Source organism: Eschscholzia californica, unplaced genomic scaffold (genome assembly GCF_041429995.1).
Source record: "Eschscholzia californica isolate CP2 unplaced genomic scaffold, dmEscCali1.0.p SCAF_1, whole genome shotgun sequence".
Classification (NCBI taxonomy): Eukaryota; Viridiplantae; Streptophyta; class Magnoliopsida; order Ranunculales; family Papaveraceae; genus Eschscholzia; species Eschscholzia californica.
Genome location: NW_028238198.1, coordinates 72,913,737 through 72,930,062, shown reverse-complemented (window position 1 = coordinate 72,930,062; position 16,326 = coordinate 72,913,737).

The following is a 16,326-nucleotide window of genomic DNA, read 5'->3' as shown; positions in this document are numbered from 1 at the left end:
ATACTAGTTGAAGATCGTTGTTCGACAAGAACTATTTGGTATGTAAATTGTCAAAATCAGAGTTAAGTTGAACATGAGCTCACTACAATCAATTACATTTATAGAGGGATTTGGGGGGGAAAAAATCAAACTTGGGCCTTGAAGTGATACCATGTGAGATTTTAGAATTAAAAGATATTGATTTTTATGGAGGGAGAATCAAGAATATGACTTCCATCTATAAAGTTTTACAACTCAAGTTGTGAAGAGACTATCCTTTTAAAACATATGTAGAAGCGAAGTTCTCTTACATTTTTTACTTGAGATGTTACTGTAAGGTTACATGTTAAAGTAAATTTTAGATTCACCATTGAGCAAGACCACACTGACACTTAATAACACTATATAAGTTTTCTCCTTAATTTGTCGAGTTTTTTCATTTTCTCAATTTACTCCAACATCTCATAAAGGTTTCTCTTTGATTTTTATTTCCATACTTTTTCTAACCTTTTAGATAAGAAAATAAGCTACATAGCTACATTATATAGAACCATGATAGAGGCCAAGTCAATGAAAACATTATTGAACAAGCTGTTAAGTAGTCACAAGAAACATATTTCTCATAATGAACGCCCCTTTCAATGAAATTAATGTGAATAAACAAATTCTAATTGCATGAGGTGGTTCCACTATGGGGTTGAAGCTTTGCAACCAAAGATTGAAAGCAAATTTTTTCTTTTTTTTTCAACCGGAAGAACCTCCCCAACTCGGAGTCAACCCTAACCACGGAGTTTGTAATGAACATCCCTATTGATTCTAAACTTGCAGATCAATCATGTAACTTGCATGTCCAATCCCTATATCGGTCTGTCCCGTGAATCTTTTGATGTAAGAATTGCACTATCAAAGAGTTGACCAAAGGGCACTTTTATCTCGCCATGAAATGCTTCTCTTGATGTGCTGTGGACCTAGATCCTAGCAATGACATTTCATCAACATATATCACTGATATAGATTTTTTTCCAGACTCCAACCTCTCAGCTGGGTTTTGTAATGAAAGAATAATTAGATGTGGAGGTCAAGCTGAGTCCAGCGGTGGATCCAAGATTTAAAAGGGGAGCGAAAGTTATATATCCAAATGAAAGAAAGAATTGTGAAAGCAATAATTACAAAATCAACACAATTACATTATATATAGTATAGAGTATTATGGATAAATATTAAATCGAGGGTGTAGCCAGAGTTTTACGTCAACAGCCCTGACCTTAAGTTAAAGTGATAAAGAAAGAAAAAATTGTTTGATTTGAGGAGGCAATTTTCAGTGTGAATGCTGTTTGATTATATATGCTAATTGTCAAACAAAGTTTCTTTTTCAAAGGCCAATTGATAGTTCAGAAAGATAAAATTCGTAATATTTTAAACTTTTTTATCTCTTGAAAATCGTTCATCATACAGCTTTTATTAGTCTTTACACTTCTCTAATCCGAAAGTTCTACTTTTTTATCTCTTGAAAATCGTTCATCATACAACTTTTATTAGTCTTTACACTTCTCTAATCCGAAAGTTCTGGGTAGAGGAGGAATTCATCATTATTTATTGACTCGTGTTAAACAGTATAAATGAAATAAAGGTAGGGATGACTTTTAGGGTCCAAGATGTCTTTGATGATGGTTGAACTTATTCAATTAATGATATTCATACTATCCGTATTGTATCTATACCAAATTGAACCTATACCAAATTGAACGTAATGATCTTGGAGTCTATGTTAAAAAAGGCTCTTAGTACATTTTAGAAATGTTTGGAAAAAAATAAAAAAATAAATCTTAGTAAAAAAGATAGATCTTAATTGAAAGTCAGACATAATACGATGATAATAAATATATAAAACAAACTAATTAGATCACACCACTGGATATAAATAAACGAAAAGAAAGAGAATTAAAGCAAAAGGAACGAACGTAGAACAATTGTTTTTTTTTTTACGATTATATTAAGATAACATATTAGATGTACATGCTTTTTTTTTGTTGAGAAGATGTACATGCTTAACAAGGGGTGTTTTCGTTTGACCTCCTTTTATTTATTTTTAGTTTTTTTTTTGTTTCAAGAAAATAGGGAGAGTTGACTGCCCGTTTAAAAATGATAATATTTTTGAAAAATCAGAAGAAAAGTTAACAGTCAAATGACGGTAACGGTCAAAAGGAGTCATCTGGGTAGTTTCGATAATGCTGCTCAAGCCGAAGAGACTTATTCAATGATCACCGCTAACCGTTTTTGGTCTCCAAATCTTTGGGGTTGCTTTTTCCAGTAAACGTTGGTTACATTTCTTTGTGTTATTTGTATCAGTAACCAGTTTATGGATGAGTTCTCTTGGAGTAGTCGGTCTGGCTCTGAACCTACGTGCCTATGACTTCGTTTCCCAAGAAATCCATGCAGCGGAAGATCCTACTTTCTTACGATTACGAGGTTCATTCGAATATGAAATCCAATCCCGGAAATACAGCATCCCACTTTTTTTACTACTCAAGGCTTCGATACATTTTGAAATCGAGAAATCTCGACTGGAGCAAGTGCTACCAGAGAACAATTAGCTGATCCGGACTTAGGACTTATTACAGATTATTCGCTGGTAGAATGGAAAGAGTTAGGGGAAGAAGGGCCTAAACTAGGGGGTTACGCGGGAAGCTGGTCATAAAGTAGGGGCCATTTTGGAAATAACTAATAGAAATATCAATTTTCTCATCGTACAGTAGCAGGGCCGGCCCTGACATTTGTGAGGCCCGAAGCGGATCAAACACATGTGGCCCCTATACTTGTGTAGGTATAATTTGCCAAGAGTCTCTAGGTGTTTTTTTTCAACTTTGTATGAAAGTCTGTACAACTTTGCACATAGTATTTTTTGCACGAGGTTATACATATCATGCAAGATTTACTGACAAATTTGTACAAGTTCACACATTGTTTTACATACTTGCATAAGGAGCCAAAGTCTGAACAATATTCAAATTTATTTTTAACCATGAAAAACATGAATTTTGACTTGTATACATGTTCATAATATAAGAAATAATAAGTATCTATACCTTCCATAAAAAAAAAAAAAGTATCTATACCATTTTACGGGGAGTAAAATCACAAGTGTCTTTCATATCGATTCAAACTTTGAAACCCTCTTAAAAGGTTCCATTAATATTTTTTAATATGGTTTCTCCTAGAGAGGGAGACTGTGTGAGTCGCGAGTGGGTGGTGGAGTCGCTAGTGGGTGGTGGAGTCGCTAGTGGGTGGTGGAGTCGCTAGTAGATGGTCGATCAACACTTATACATCCGCAAGTTATTATTTTTAAGCAAGTTGTTATTAGACATAAATATGAAGATAAAGGGAAAGATAATGTGAGAAATAGTTTTTTTTGTTGTTGAAAGCTTGTGAGAAATAGTTTGAAGATAAAGGGTAAAAATGAAAAGGCTCAATTAAAAGTTAAAGCTCATGAAACTGTTCACCAATGTTGGTAACTTTAGGCCGACTAGAGATTTACCCTTTTTAGTTTCAAATTTAACCCCAAGAAGAACCCACACAGCGTTGGGAAGTGAAAAAAGAACGGTGGGCCCTAGAATCCAATCTCTTAGCTGGTCATGGGCCAGCATAGGTCACATTTTTGTTTGAGGCACCTCAAAATTTAAACATTAAGAAGTGAAACTTTAGGGGCCCCAAAATTTGGTGGCCCAAAGCGAGACTTTGCTCGCTTTGGGCCAGGGCCGCCTCTGTACAGTAGTACTATTTCCAATTGTTTATGGTGTGTATGGTTGCAGGATTCCTAAGTAGGATTTTCATCAAAAGTGAGATTTGGTAAGGCTCAAGAATCCCACCCTACCCCCTAGGATTTGCTAAGATTTTGGATTAATAAATCTAAATTTCAGACTTTTAAAATCATTAAAAAATATTTCCTTCTACAAAATGATTATTAAATTTTTTTTTTCAAAAATTATATTTTTTCTAAATAATGTTTTTCTCGAATTTTTGTTTTCTTCAAAAAAAATTTCTTCCCAAAATCGGATTTTTTCACCGAGACTGATTCTTCCCCAAATAATTGTTTGCAAAATCCGGTTTTCTTCCAGAAACAGATTTTTCTTTGAAAGCTGTTTTTTCACCAAACATGCATTAAGTGTTGCACTGGAAATGCATTAAATATACAGGGGTACCCATAAGTAATTTATGTTTTTTTCTAAAGATATATTTGTATATTAATTATACCCATTTTTAAGTATTTTATGTTTGAATTCGTTTCAAGAGTACTAAGTTGTTCTTTTGTATGACATGTTTGAGTCTATCTAGAGGATTTGTCCTTTTTGACAAAAGTAAGTTGATGCGTCTTGCTGAATTTTATCTGTCAGATTTCATTAGTCTTGACACTGCTACTTAGTTCTCAGCTTGATAATTACATTTACGGTACGAGGAAGAATGATGATTTTCCAAATTTGGATGAGATTAAGAGAAATAAAACATATTATTTAGTTTATTTGCTTATCACTTTAGCACAAACTTTGTCGGTTGCGACTGTCTCTATTGCAAGAGCTTTTTTGAAACTAATTAAAACACGTTTAAGAAACAAGATGAATGATTCGTGGTTGAATGATAGTTTAGTAACCTTTATTGAAAATAAATTTTTAGTAAAATTGATAATGAGTCGATTATCAAAACATTTCAAAACAGGAAATCTTGTAGAAGTTAATGCGTTTGTAATTGTTGATGTATTAATATTTAATGAATACAAGTATTTGATTAATTGCTTTGTTTGCAAAAAAAAAAAAAAATTAGGTATAAATCTGCACCCCCAAAGTGAAAATCCTGGATCCGTCCCTGGGTACTAGGTTTTCTTCCACACCTTTGTCATTAATTGTTTAAAAGGATTGTATCCAATATGAGAGAGAGACCCTGTGTTTTGCTCATGAATACTTCTGAATAATTAGGACACAACCAAGAAGAGTGCAAGGAAGTAGAGACTAGAGATTTAAGCCTCGTTATTTTAAAATCTAGACATGTGAGACCACTCGGGCTCAGATGAAATTAAATAGGAAATAGTTATTTGAGTCAAAATATTATACATAATAAGTAAAAAAAATAGTGTTTTTTTGAATAACTAAAATGTCATGTTTATTATGTAAAATTGTGACTTATATATGAAATAGTAGTTATAATTATTATTCAGGTAATTTTCTATCTTTTTCATTTCGAAAATATCCTTAAGAAAAAAACTCATTCTCTCTCAAGAATAACTTATAATTTTAGGATTATTATCCTTGTTGCACTTCTTCTTTTTCCAGATCTGACTTCAACAACAAGATTTGTAGCAGTAGTACGTTTGTTTACTCTTTTATTCAACTTCTTATTCTCTTTACTTCTTTGCCATCATCATCTTCGTTAGCAACACTACCAATCGAAGGTGAAATTCTTCTTTAGATCTGAATATGAACGATTTCGACTCCGTCATTGAAACAAATCAACTAAATCATCAATCCAAAAAACGAATTTTAAACAAGAATACTTAAATAAGAAACTCAAGTTCTCAACTTTTCCATAGAGAATTGTTTATGTCATAATTACTACTTTTCGAAGGAAGAAAAAGTGGAAAAAATTTTAGAGTCATGATGTCCTCAGTTGTGATATTATTAATGACCTCCAAAACTAGGTTTAATGTTCTTCGTTGAGGATAATTAAGATTTTGATGTTGTTCTTTAAATTTTTTTTTTTTTTAAATTTGGGTTCGGATCGGCTCGCATTTATAAATTGCGTTTGCGGAAATCCGCAAACCTAGTTTGTCAGCTTTTAGAAACTCAATTTGCAAATTTGGAAACTCATTGCAAGATCTGTAAACCTAGTGTGCAAACGATTCGTTGACCCAATTTTGCATCTACAAACTGAATTTGTGAGATTTACAAGTTCAATTTGCATCTGCAATCGAGTTTGCGTAATTTGCAAACCTAGTTTACAAAAATAAGAAAAGGGAATCTTATTTTTATTTTTTGGGTTCTTATTTTTGAGAAAAAATTAACGAAAGTGAATCTTGTTGGAAAGATTATGAGAAATCATTTCTAAATATATAAGTTTTATCGAAATCCGACATCTATAAATAAGACATCTCTTACGAAGAAGAACTTGTGTTGTTGGGTGAGACAAAATAAATGCATGTTGATTAGGGCAGAATCAATGTCTTCCATGCTTAACCTGTTTACTTCACCTAATCAATTTACTAATTAAGAGTATTTAACTTATTTTCACCTTGACCTAGCACATTCAAAACTAAAGAGAAAAATGATACCGAGGAAGGTACTTTAGTCCTTATATGATTTTTGATCAAAATAATAATTATGAAATGTTTGTTAATTAAAAAAAATTATTTTAGCTCAGATAACTGAAACTCCTACGTTAAATTATGGAGTGACCGCTACAACTGACTGAGGTTTCCACAAACCTAATTATGAAAGTCACTTTCAAATGTCTTTAGTGTTATAGCTTAGACATCAGCGTGTCCTGCCCCATAGTAATTTTTTTTTGAGAGACTGATAGTAATTGGCATGCAAAATTGTTTGATGACCAACCGACACATTTTTTTTTGTTGAACTGTAGCGCCTAGACCTTCAAGTCGGAGAATCGGACAAGTTAAAACGCCGAGCGGATCAAGTGGCTTCATTTGGGATTTGGTTTCGAATACTTATTTTGATTGATTCAGATAGCTCATTGGACAATTCTCGAAAAATTATGAATTTTGACTGGTCACACGAAATTAGCGGACATGGTTTGACTATCGAGTCGTATTCGACAATTTTCTTTAGTATCGAACTTAGCGGGACCATATAGTTTCTTCATGGTTGCTTGTGGGATGAAAAAGAAAGGAAAAGGCTAAATTAGGGGTCATAAAGTAACTCGTGGGAGTTGAATTAGTAACAATATAAATGTGGCGGGACTCGTTAATGTGTTATATAAGGACTAGGGATTATAATGTAAATTATGTCATGTGGTTCCTTATATGTTGACACGTGGCACCATTGTTATTGAAACAAAAACTCTTGGGGGACCGTCCAAAAGGACCCCCAAGTGACACGTGATGAGAGAGAAACCGGGGTTCCTCTCTCATACGGTTCACTTGGGGGTCCTTTTGGACGGTCCCTCAAGCCTCACTGTTATTGAAATGAAACTAAACAAGCTCATGTGTATCCTGCATGCCATTACAACGTGTCCCGCCGCTAGCTAATGGAATTTTAAATTATTTTGGATATGGACCCCACTCACCATACACACTTAACACATACTAGTCTCTGTTGGGATTTCATTTGGGAGATTAATGGAAACGGAGGGACAATGGATTTTGGCCGTGAGATGCTTGAGGGTTTGATGTTTGATTTTCTTCCGTCAATTTCTTCGTGTCTGGTGGTCGGAATTCAATGAAATTTGTTTTAGGTCTATTCGACTTGTTCTACATATTTAGAGGTTTAGAATTTTCAATTTCGTCCAAATTTGGTGGATTTATGATGGTTATATCGATAACTGTATAGTTATACTAATTTCATTTGGGATCAAAATTTAGAGTTATTTAGACGATTATTATTCAATTTCTTCGAATGGTTTGTGTTCAGAAACATGTTTAGGAGATTGTAGACTATTTTGGGGTGTTCATATATAGACGGGTTGCTGCCGAATTATTTTACGACTCAAATTTGATATTTGGATCAGTTTTTATAATGAATTGGAATAGAGATGGTTACCCGAACCTTGCCGTTAACATAAATGGATAGGTTGAGTTATGGATTCGTAACATTAGGTTCATTTTATGATTTGATAGTTCAAGATTCATAGTATTTGGTTCGTTATAAAATTTGCCAGCTTATGGGATATCAGAAATGTAAAATAGAGTTTGTGGGAAGTTGGTTGGTTGATTTGTTTGTATTTCAGTTATTCGATGGGACGTCTCGGTGATCTCTTTAGTGCCGATAGGACATTTCTAGTATAGTTTCATTCATTTTATGCATTCATGCTCTGCAAGAGGACTCTTGACAGTTATGTAACTGTCAAATGACCGTTTTGCCCTTTCATATTTCAGTAGGACTAATAAACTGCAATAGGGAGCTCGAGGAGAAGTGGAGCTTAGTCAGGAGCATCATTGGAAGCGCAAGAAGAGGTAGGATCCTACGAATCTTACTTGGAGCTCGGGTATTCCCCGTTTCACCATTATATATATATAGTCATTTTTCTTCTTTTTATAGTTCTCTAATTCAATTTATGATATGATATGGTATGATATGTATGTATGTGGTGTACTCTATGTTATGGATGTTTCTCTTTTCAAAACAAATTGGTTTTTCTAAAAAAAAAATAATCACATGGAGGCGGAATCGCTTGATCTGTGTGATCGTTTTGTGTGAATTGTAAACACGTGGTGGCGGAATCGCTTGAGCTGCGTGTATAACATGGAGGCGGAATCGCTTGATCTGTGTTACGTGTATTGATTGTTTGACGTCGGGCATTGGTTAGACCCCTTATTTATATTTCTGTTATGGGTTAGCCATGAATTCATGTTAAGGGTTACACTCAGTGCGTGTGGCCAGCCGTTTGGTAACGACCATTCTTGTTTACCCGGAATGGGGTCCGAGAGAGATTGGGAGTTGGGGTATTCCGACCCTTGGAGTGATTAGGGGACTGACCAGTGCCATGTTTGTTTATTTATTCTGCTAAGCCACTAGTGAGTGTGGTTTGAATTCTGTAATGACTTGTGGTTGATACTTACAATGTTTTCACCGAACTAAAAGTGGGTGTTTACCCGAGTTTTCTTAATAAGAAAATACTTAATCCCTGAAAGTGGACACTTATAAAAGTTTGGCTTTAAATAGAGTTTACCCTACCTTGAGAGACAAGAATGCTATTCTCCTTTGGGTTGATGGGACCTTTAGGAGGGCTCTGTTCTTGTAGCTTTGGGAGCCTATCAGATCATTTAATATTAATATAGGTTCATGCATATGTTTGGGTATTCTTCGAATGGTCAATGAGTTACCTTGCGAGGAAGCGTCAGATCTGGTCGGAGATAGGACGCGCCTCAAGACGAGATAATTGTATCGCCGTGGGTATATGGATCTACTAAGCGACGATACTCTTATAGTCGTCTGGGTAAGTCATGGCATATTCTAAGCGTATCATTGTTTGGGTGAGATTTACTATTCGATGCGTATTGAGATCACAAGCCAGCCCGATGGGCGATGATGACGAAGGGAGAGTTATGGAAGCTCTTACCGGGGTATTACATGGATCCATGTGTACACTGCAGTAGTCAAACGTTCGATAAGGCGCCGTCTGCCTACGCACTAACAAAGGCCTACTGGTTCTTCCTAGCCGAATAGTAGGTGACCCCGACTAAGGGCGTATTCAGTCGTGATCTTGGTAAGCTAGAAGAATTATCTTGCTATATTGCTTTGCTTCGTGTGCATATTGATATCTCTGTATATATATCTGTATATATGTAACACTTATAACTATTAATGTATTAAAATGTTGATGTGTGTGGTGCTGGTAGGATGTCTAGATATCCTACTGAGCTGACCTTCGGGTTATCTCATTCCTATTTGTTGTTATTCAGTTGCAGGTATTAGTGACCCAGAGTGACATAGTTTACTTCGACGGTTCACATTATGTAAGATGATAATTTCTATTATATTTTCAACATAATCACAACGTTAATATTATATATGTATCATCTAGAATAGTTAGAATCGTTCTCTCACTTGTTTGCGGTTGTACACATGAAAATAGTATGCACATTATCACTTTTTATTTGATGCTATTGATATTTAAAAGTTTGTGAGATATGTATGAATGTTTGACAGGTTTTTCAGGTTTGATATGTTCAATTTATAGAGGAGACTCTGTCCAAATTCAGTCTCTTCTGTGAATTTTTCATATACATGAATTCAAGTTGTTTTTCTTTTTATGAAAACTATTTTGGGTTACACATTTTCCGAACATATTTTCAAAGGTTTAAACTATATTTGATTTTCCGTTGTGCTTGTTCTTGATTTGTAACCCGTGATGAGAGTTTTGACTTGGGTTTATATTTGAAACTGGTTATAGTGAGTCTGAGACCGAGTTTCTTTTTGTAAATTGCATGGCAAACCGTGATTCGGAACACGGGGCGTCACATGAACTGTATATTTCTTATTAAGTAATTAAAACGTTATTACAATACAGGTTAACTAAAAAGTAAGGTACATTATACCAAGTCTTCGTTCTGTTCTTTTTCCTCGCCCATTTCGATAACTTGTCTGCGTGTGAGTTGAATTTCCTATTCGTGTATTTGAATTGCACATTTTCCAGCCTATTTTTGACTTCGTGAATTATTTGTATGTGAATTCTGGATTGTCATTTTACTCCGTGTCTGCTATTCTTTATATTATTGATGATGTTGATGTTGTCACTTTCTATGATGATGTTGTTATAATTATTCGCTTCTGCCCACAGCAGGCCATTGAGGATTGATATGGCTTCGCTTTCCTCGCTGTTTCTGCTAGATGTATGCGCTTCTATGAATTTAGAAGTAGAATCATGTACTATTAAGCTGATTCCTGTAATAGATTCGACATTTGTAAACGATGCATCTACATTTATTTTCAAGAATGAGGGTTCTGGGGTTGCCATTTTTCTTGTTGAATTTGATTTAATTTAGTCTGAGGGGATTGGTTTTTCGAGAAAATTTGTATCATGTTTATGATCGTATAAAATTTGTACCAACCGACACATTAAGATTTTAAGTTATTTCACCTTCAGAGCATGGTCTAACTTTTTGGTGGTTGGATGTAGACACAACAAATGTGGTCCTAATTCTTACACAGGTGTATACCAAGGCGGACCCATAAGTGGGTTGGCCAATGCTCTAGCGTGAGTCTGCCCAACAGTGTTCTGTAAAATACTTATTTCATATAAGATTTTGTTGATAGAATAACTGTGTTTATGTCAAGGGTTTGAATCCCTTTTTCGCACACATTTAGATTTCTCCTGCAATGACTTCCCCTTCAGACGATGACTTTAATTTTTTTCTAATCACAAGGGCAGAGCTGTTATTAGGCTGACCCGGGTTGCAGCCCGGGTCAACCTACTAAGTATTTAAACAAAGCAGCAGGGCCGTGTTTGGGGGTGTGCGGGCAGGGCGCCCGCACTGGCCCCAAACACATGGGCCCTACATCTTATTCCTTATAGAAGTATATAGGTATAAAATATACTGGTATCTAGACTAAATGAAGTAAACAACTAGCTCAGATGGTAATTGTAGGTGCATTTCATTCTTTTGACGCGGGTTCAACTCTCGCAGGTCACACTTTTTTTTTTTTTGGTTGAGATTTATGGACGCCTCTAGTTATTGTATTTGGCACCGCTTAGGGTACAAAATTCTCTGTGTAATTGGGCGCCTTAAACAAATATTACGAAAATTCTATAATTTCCATTTTTTTTGAGAAATCGATTACGATCTACGTTAGTCATTACACGCATTGATACATGATCAAGATAGAATAAATAAATCTTTTCGCTGACCGGTGATTGTGAATTCTTAGACTGGATTTTCAATAAAAAATGAAACTTTAAAATATTTTTTTTTTCTTACGACTACTTTCTTCAAAATACTATTGTATTCATTTATGATTTCATCTACTGACTGACGAATTATCTTGTATTTGTTTATTTTTTTATAATTTTTTATTGCGCTAAGGGCCTATATTCAAATTTCGCACAGGACCCCTTGATTCTCAGGCACGTTCTGAAGTAGTCATTCATTTTAACAAAAGCATGTGTTGGTGTAATGGTATGATGGTCAGCTGTCCACCTCATTGGCAAAAGTTCAAGTCCCTGTCCCTTTGGTTCTTACTTCCTAAAAAGAGTCTCAAATGTTCAAAGTATATAATATTAGACTTCAATTCTTTTCAGCTAATTAAACACAATATATCAAACTATCAATGATCAATCTTAACAAAAAAAAAACTATCAATGATCTATTGTACAAATTTCTCATTTACATAATAGTAATTACCACATGAATTGTGTGAAACGAGTTGAAGGTTCACATGGTGAAATTTTTTTTTTGTACTCTTTATATAAAAATTTACTTTTAATCGACATTAAACTTTCAGCCCGGGCCTAGCTCCGACTCTGCAACTAATATCAATTATGTAGAAACTGAACTGATTTGGATTTAAGCACAAAAAAATAGATATAGGCTCTACAAAAATTACAAAGTACCAAGGAGATTCACATTAAATTACCACCTTAGTAATTTTATCAAAATAAACAAGAAATATTCAATGACCCAATTTTTTGGGCTGACACGGGCCGAAATATAACGTGGCCGACCCCTAGGCCGTGAGGAGAGAAACAACCTAAGAGATCGAGATCAGCCATGTCACCTTTCGATCAGTGTGGACCCAAAAAGTGGGTTCGTTTAATACTGCCCCAAAATAAAAGTTTGATTTTGTTATAGGCCATCGCTTTGGGGAAAGCTAAATATTTTCCGGGGTGTGAAATTTTAAAGGGAATATGTAGAATTTTAGAAATTTTCCGAAGAAATAAATTTTAAGGGGAAATAAAAAAAAACACTCCACCTCACCTCACTCTCTCTCCACCTCACCACCTCTCCTCTCTCTCTTCTCCGACAAGGTCGCCGGCCGGAAAATTTTCCGGCCGACGACCATTAAAACAAAAAAAAGAAAAATTTCACTCTCTCTCTAAGAAAATTGTTTTTGTTCTAGAGAGAGAGAGAGAAGAAAAAAAATTTTTTTTAGAGAGATAGAGGAGGGAGAGAGAGTGATTTTTTTTTGTTTATTGGTCGCCGGGCGGAAAATTTTCCGGCCGGCGACCTGTCGGAGAAGAGAGAGAGTGGTGGGGAGAGAGAAGATGAGGTGGAGAGATAGAGAGAGAGAGAGCTGAGGTGGAGAAGCTATTTTGCTTTCCCCCTAAATAAAATTGTCAAACAAAATTGACCAATTTTTGACCAAATCTTCACACCCCGGAAACTATTTTACTTTCCTCAAAGCGCTGGCCTTGTTATACTAATATCTTCTTATATGCATGATACGCTTAAGGTGCATAAATTAACTATAATGGGTTAAATCAAATAATGCTTACATTTACAACTACCGAATTGTATCTTTTTTTTCTTCTCCTACTATGACACATAATTTAGGGGTGAGTACCGGTCAATTAACGACCATTTAAGATTAAGTCGAATGACGGTTTGATTAAATTATCGGTCGAAGTCAAGTCGAGCAAACCGTCAACGACTTTGCTCGATCCGGGTTGGTTTCACTCATTTGAATTCCATTGGTTGGTATGACATAACATTTAACCAATTCAAACATGAGAAAACAGTGATATTAAGCAAAAATAATAGAAGTTGAAATTTGAAATCAATTTCTAAACTATTTTAGATTTGAATCCCAAAATAATCTATTTCTTAGTTTACAAGCCCTATTAACTACTAACTGCTAATATATAGTAGTATTATATATGATATTTACATATATTTTATATTATATATATAGGCCAGCGCTTCGAAGAAACAAGAATATTTTATGGGAAACAAAGACTTCGTACTTTTTCTTTTTTGATTTTCCCAACGTCTCCACCGGTTTCTCTCCACTATGAAAATGGTCACCGACAAACACCAGCGGAAGAAAGAGAAACAAAAACACCTTTCAAAATTTCTGTTTCATGAACCCCAGTGTTACTCAAAGACCAAAGTCTTAAGGAATGAATTTGAGAGAAACCCAATAAAAAGAAAACGACTATAACATTGTCGGAGTTCGCTGTTGGAACTTACATCGGGCCTGGTGGTGGTGGTGGTGGTGGTGGAAAGTGATTTCTTTCGTCCAAATTCGAAAGGTTAATGACGGGTGAGATACTTTGATTGCCTACTTGACCGAAGGAGAGGTCAAGGGAGGAAATGGATTATGATCGACTTGCTGATCGTTTTAAATCTTATGGTGGTAGTTCAAGTGTATCCGGTCAGGGAAGGATTAGAGAGGGAAGTGATAACAATGATGGATATTGGGGTGGTTCAGGTCGCAAATGATATGGGGTTTTAATGATGAACAAAGGTCCAACCTTTCGAGGGTTTCTGATTTTGATCAACCTTCTAGAGCTGATGAGGTTGATAGTTGGGCGGCAAAAAGGCTATTCCTTTAATTGGTAGTGGACAACAAATCGATGTTGGAGATTAAGGAGTATATAATCACGACAACACAAGTAATAAGACTACTACTCAAATCAACTCATTCTATTTCATTAAATAAGCTTCAACCAACACACATTCAAATAAATCAGCAAAAACTTAGTTCTTCAACCAGAAACTAATTATGATATTGGTACTTACCTTGGATACAAGCATCTTCAACCTGATCTCTTCTCTAAACCACAACTCTTTAAACATTTACTTGTTTCTCTCACAATAAACTTTTTTTTTCCTTAAGAACCAGATGCCTAAAATCTAATAATACTACTTGAACCTCTTTGTGTTTTTTTATCTTCACTTAATTGAATAATGAGCTCAGGCCCAATTTGATTTAAAGCCCAATTTTCAACATCCCCCCTTAAACCAAATTTCCAAAACTCCTTATATCTAAATAACCACTTTAATCCTTCAAAGATATTATACTTCAAAAGTTGTTCATCAAATTTTTCTTCTTCAAGCACACCATTTAAGATTGTCGACTTGACATCAAATCGATAACTTTCCATGAGTATTTACCTACTATATAGGTCCATATTTTCATATGAACAAAATGAATAAATACCTTACTAAAATCAATGTCGACTCTTTGCTTGTAACTTTTATTTACAAGCCTTGTCTTGTACTTTTGGACTTTCCCACTTGCATTCTTCTTTGTCTTGTATGCACTTTTTGTTTCAATAGGCTTGTACATCTTTGTCAACTCATATGCATTATTCTCTTCAATTGTATTAGTTTCTTCATCCATTATTTGTTTCATTTTTACTTCTTGAATGACTTTTACATGACTAGTAGGATCACAATCCATGAGAAAGCAACAGAAGTTCACTTCTTCTTCATTATCAATAACTTCATAAATCTCTCTCAAGCTTCTTGTTTTCATTGGTCTTTCACTAGAACTTCTTTCCGATCATGAGGATGATGGAGGTGAAGAAGATAATGATGATGCTCTACACATTGGTGTTTGTGGCTCTCTTTGAAATTCTTTTGGTGCTTCTTCTTCTTTTCCACCTTCAAGCTCAAGTTCTACTTGAATAAGCCAAACTGAATCAGGATTGGTTGATCGGTTTCTCAGCCAAGCCGAGTTAAACATTATTTGGTTCAACCAAAAAACTATTCAACTTGGTTTGACCAAGTTCGATTTGATCGGTTTTGTCGATCATTGCTCACCCCTACATAACTAGAACAAAACAAAATTGAAGAAAACCAAAGCGTCAATGCAACTTAATATAATTATAATTTAAAATTGAGATGGAAGTTGAAATCAAGTTATGCTGACTACAACAATAATACTAATTCGAGACAGACTGACAATAAGAAAAAAACAATAATACTAATAGCAAGAAAAGACAAAGCTATATGTTGAAAAGTTTCTTATATAGACGCTTTTTTTTTTTTTTTTTTATATTTGACTTGACTCCAACCGTCAAACTATTTAATGTTAGTAATATGGGGTAATTTCTAGAAAGGTCAAAATAATATTGAAAATGAGTAGAAAAACACAAAACATTTGAAAATTATTATTCAGGTCAAAAAAGTGTTCAAATACTAAAATACCTCTTTTTGTCATTTTGTGTAACTAAATTCTTTTATTTTTCTTTAAACTTTAAATCGATATAACTTTTGTTTGAGATATCAGATTTCTATAAAAATTATATATCCAGAAATGATTTTTCATTAGCTTTCTAACAAGATCCACTTTCAATACATTTTTCGAAAAAAAACCTTGAAAAAAAAAAACGCGTTTTTTCCTTTACGTTTTTCTGCAAACGTGTTTGCAGCAATCTGTTCTGCAAACGTGTTTGCAACAATCTGTTCTGCAAACGTGTTTGCAACAATCTGTTCTGCAAACGTGTTTGCAACAATCTGATCTGCAAACATGTGTTTGCATAATGTAAACTGCAAACATGTGTTTGCATAATGTAATATGTTTTGCAAACAAATGTCTGCAAACATGCGTTAATGTCTGCAAACGTGCGTTTGCAACAATCTATTTTGCAAACAAGTGCTTGCAACAATCTATAGAAGAATTTTGGAAGTCGTATAAAATACATATCGAGGACCCAACTGTTGGAAACTTGGGGCCGAATAGG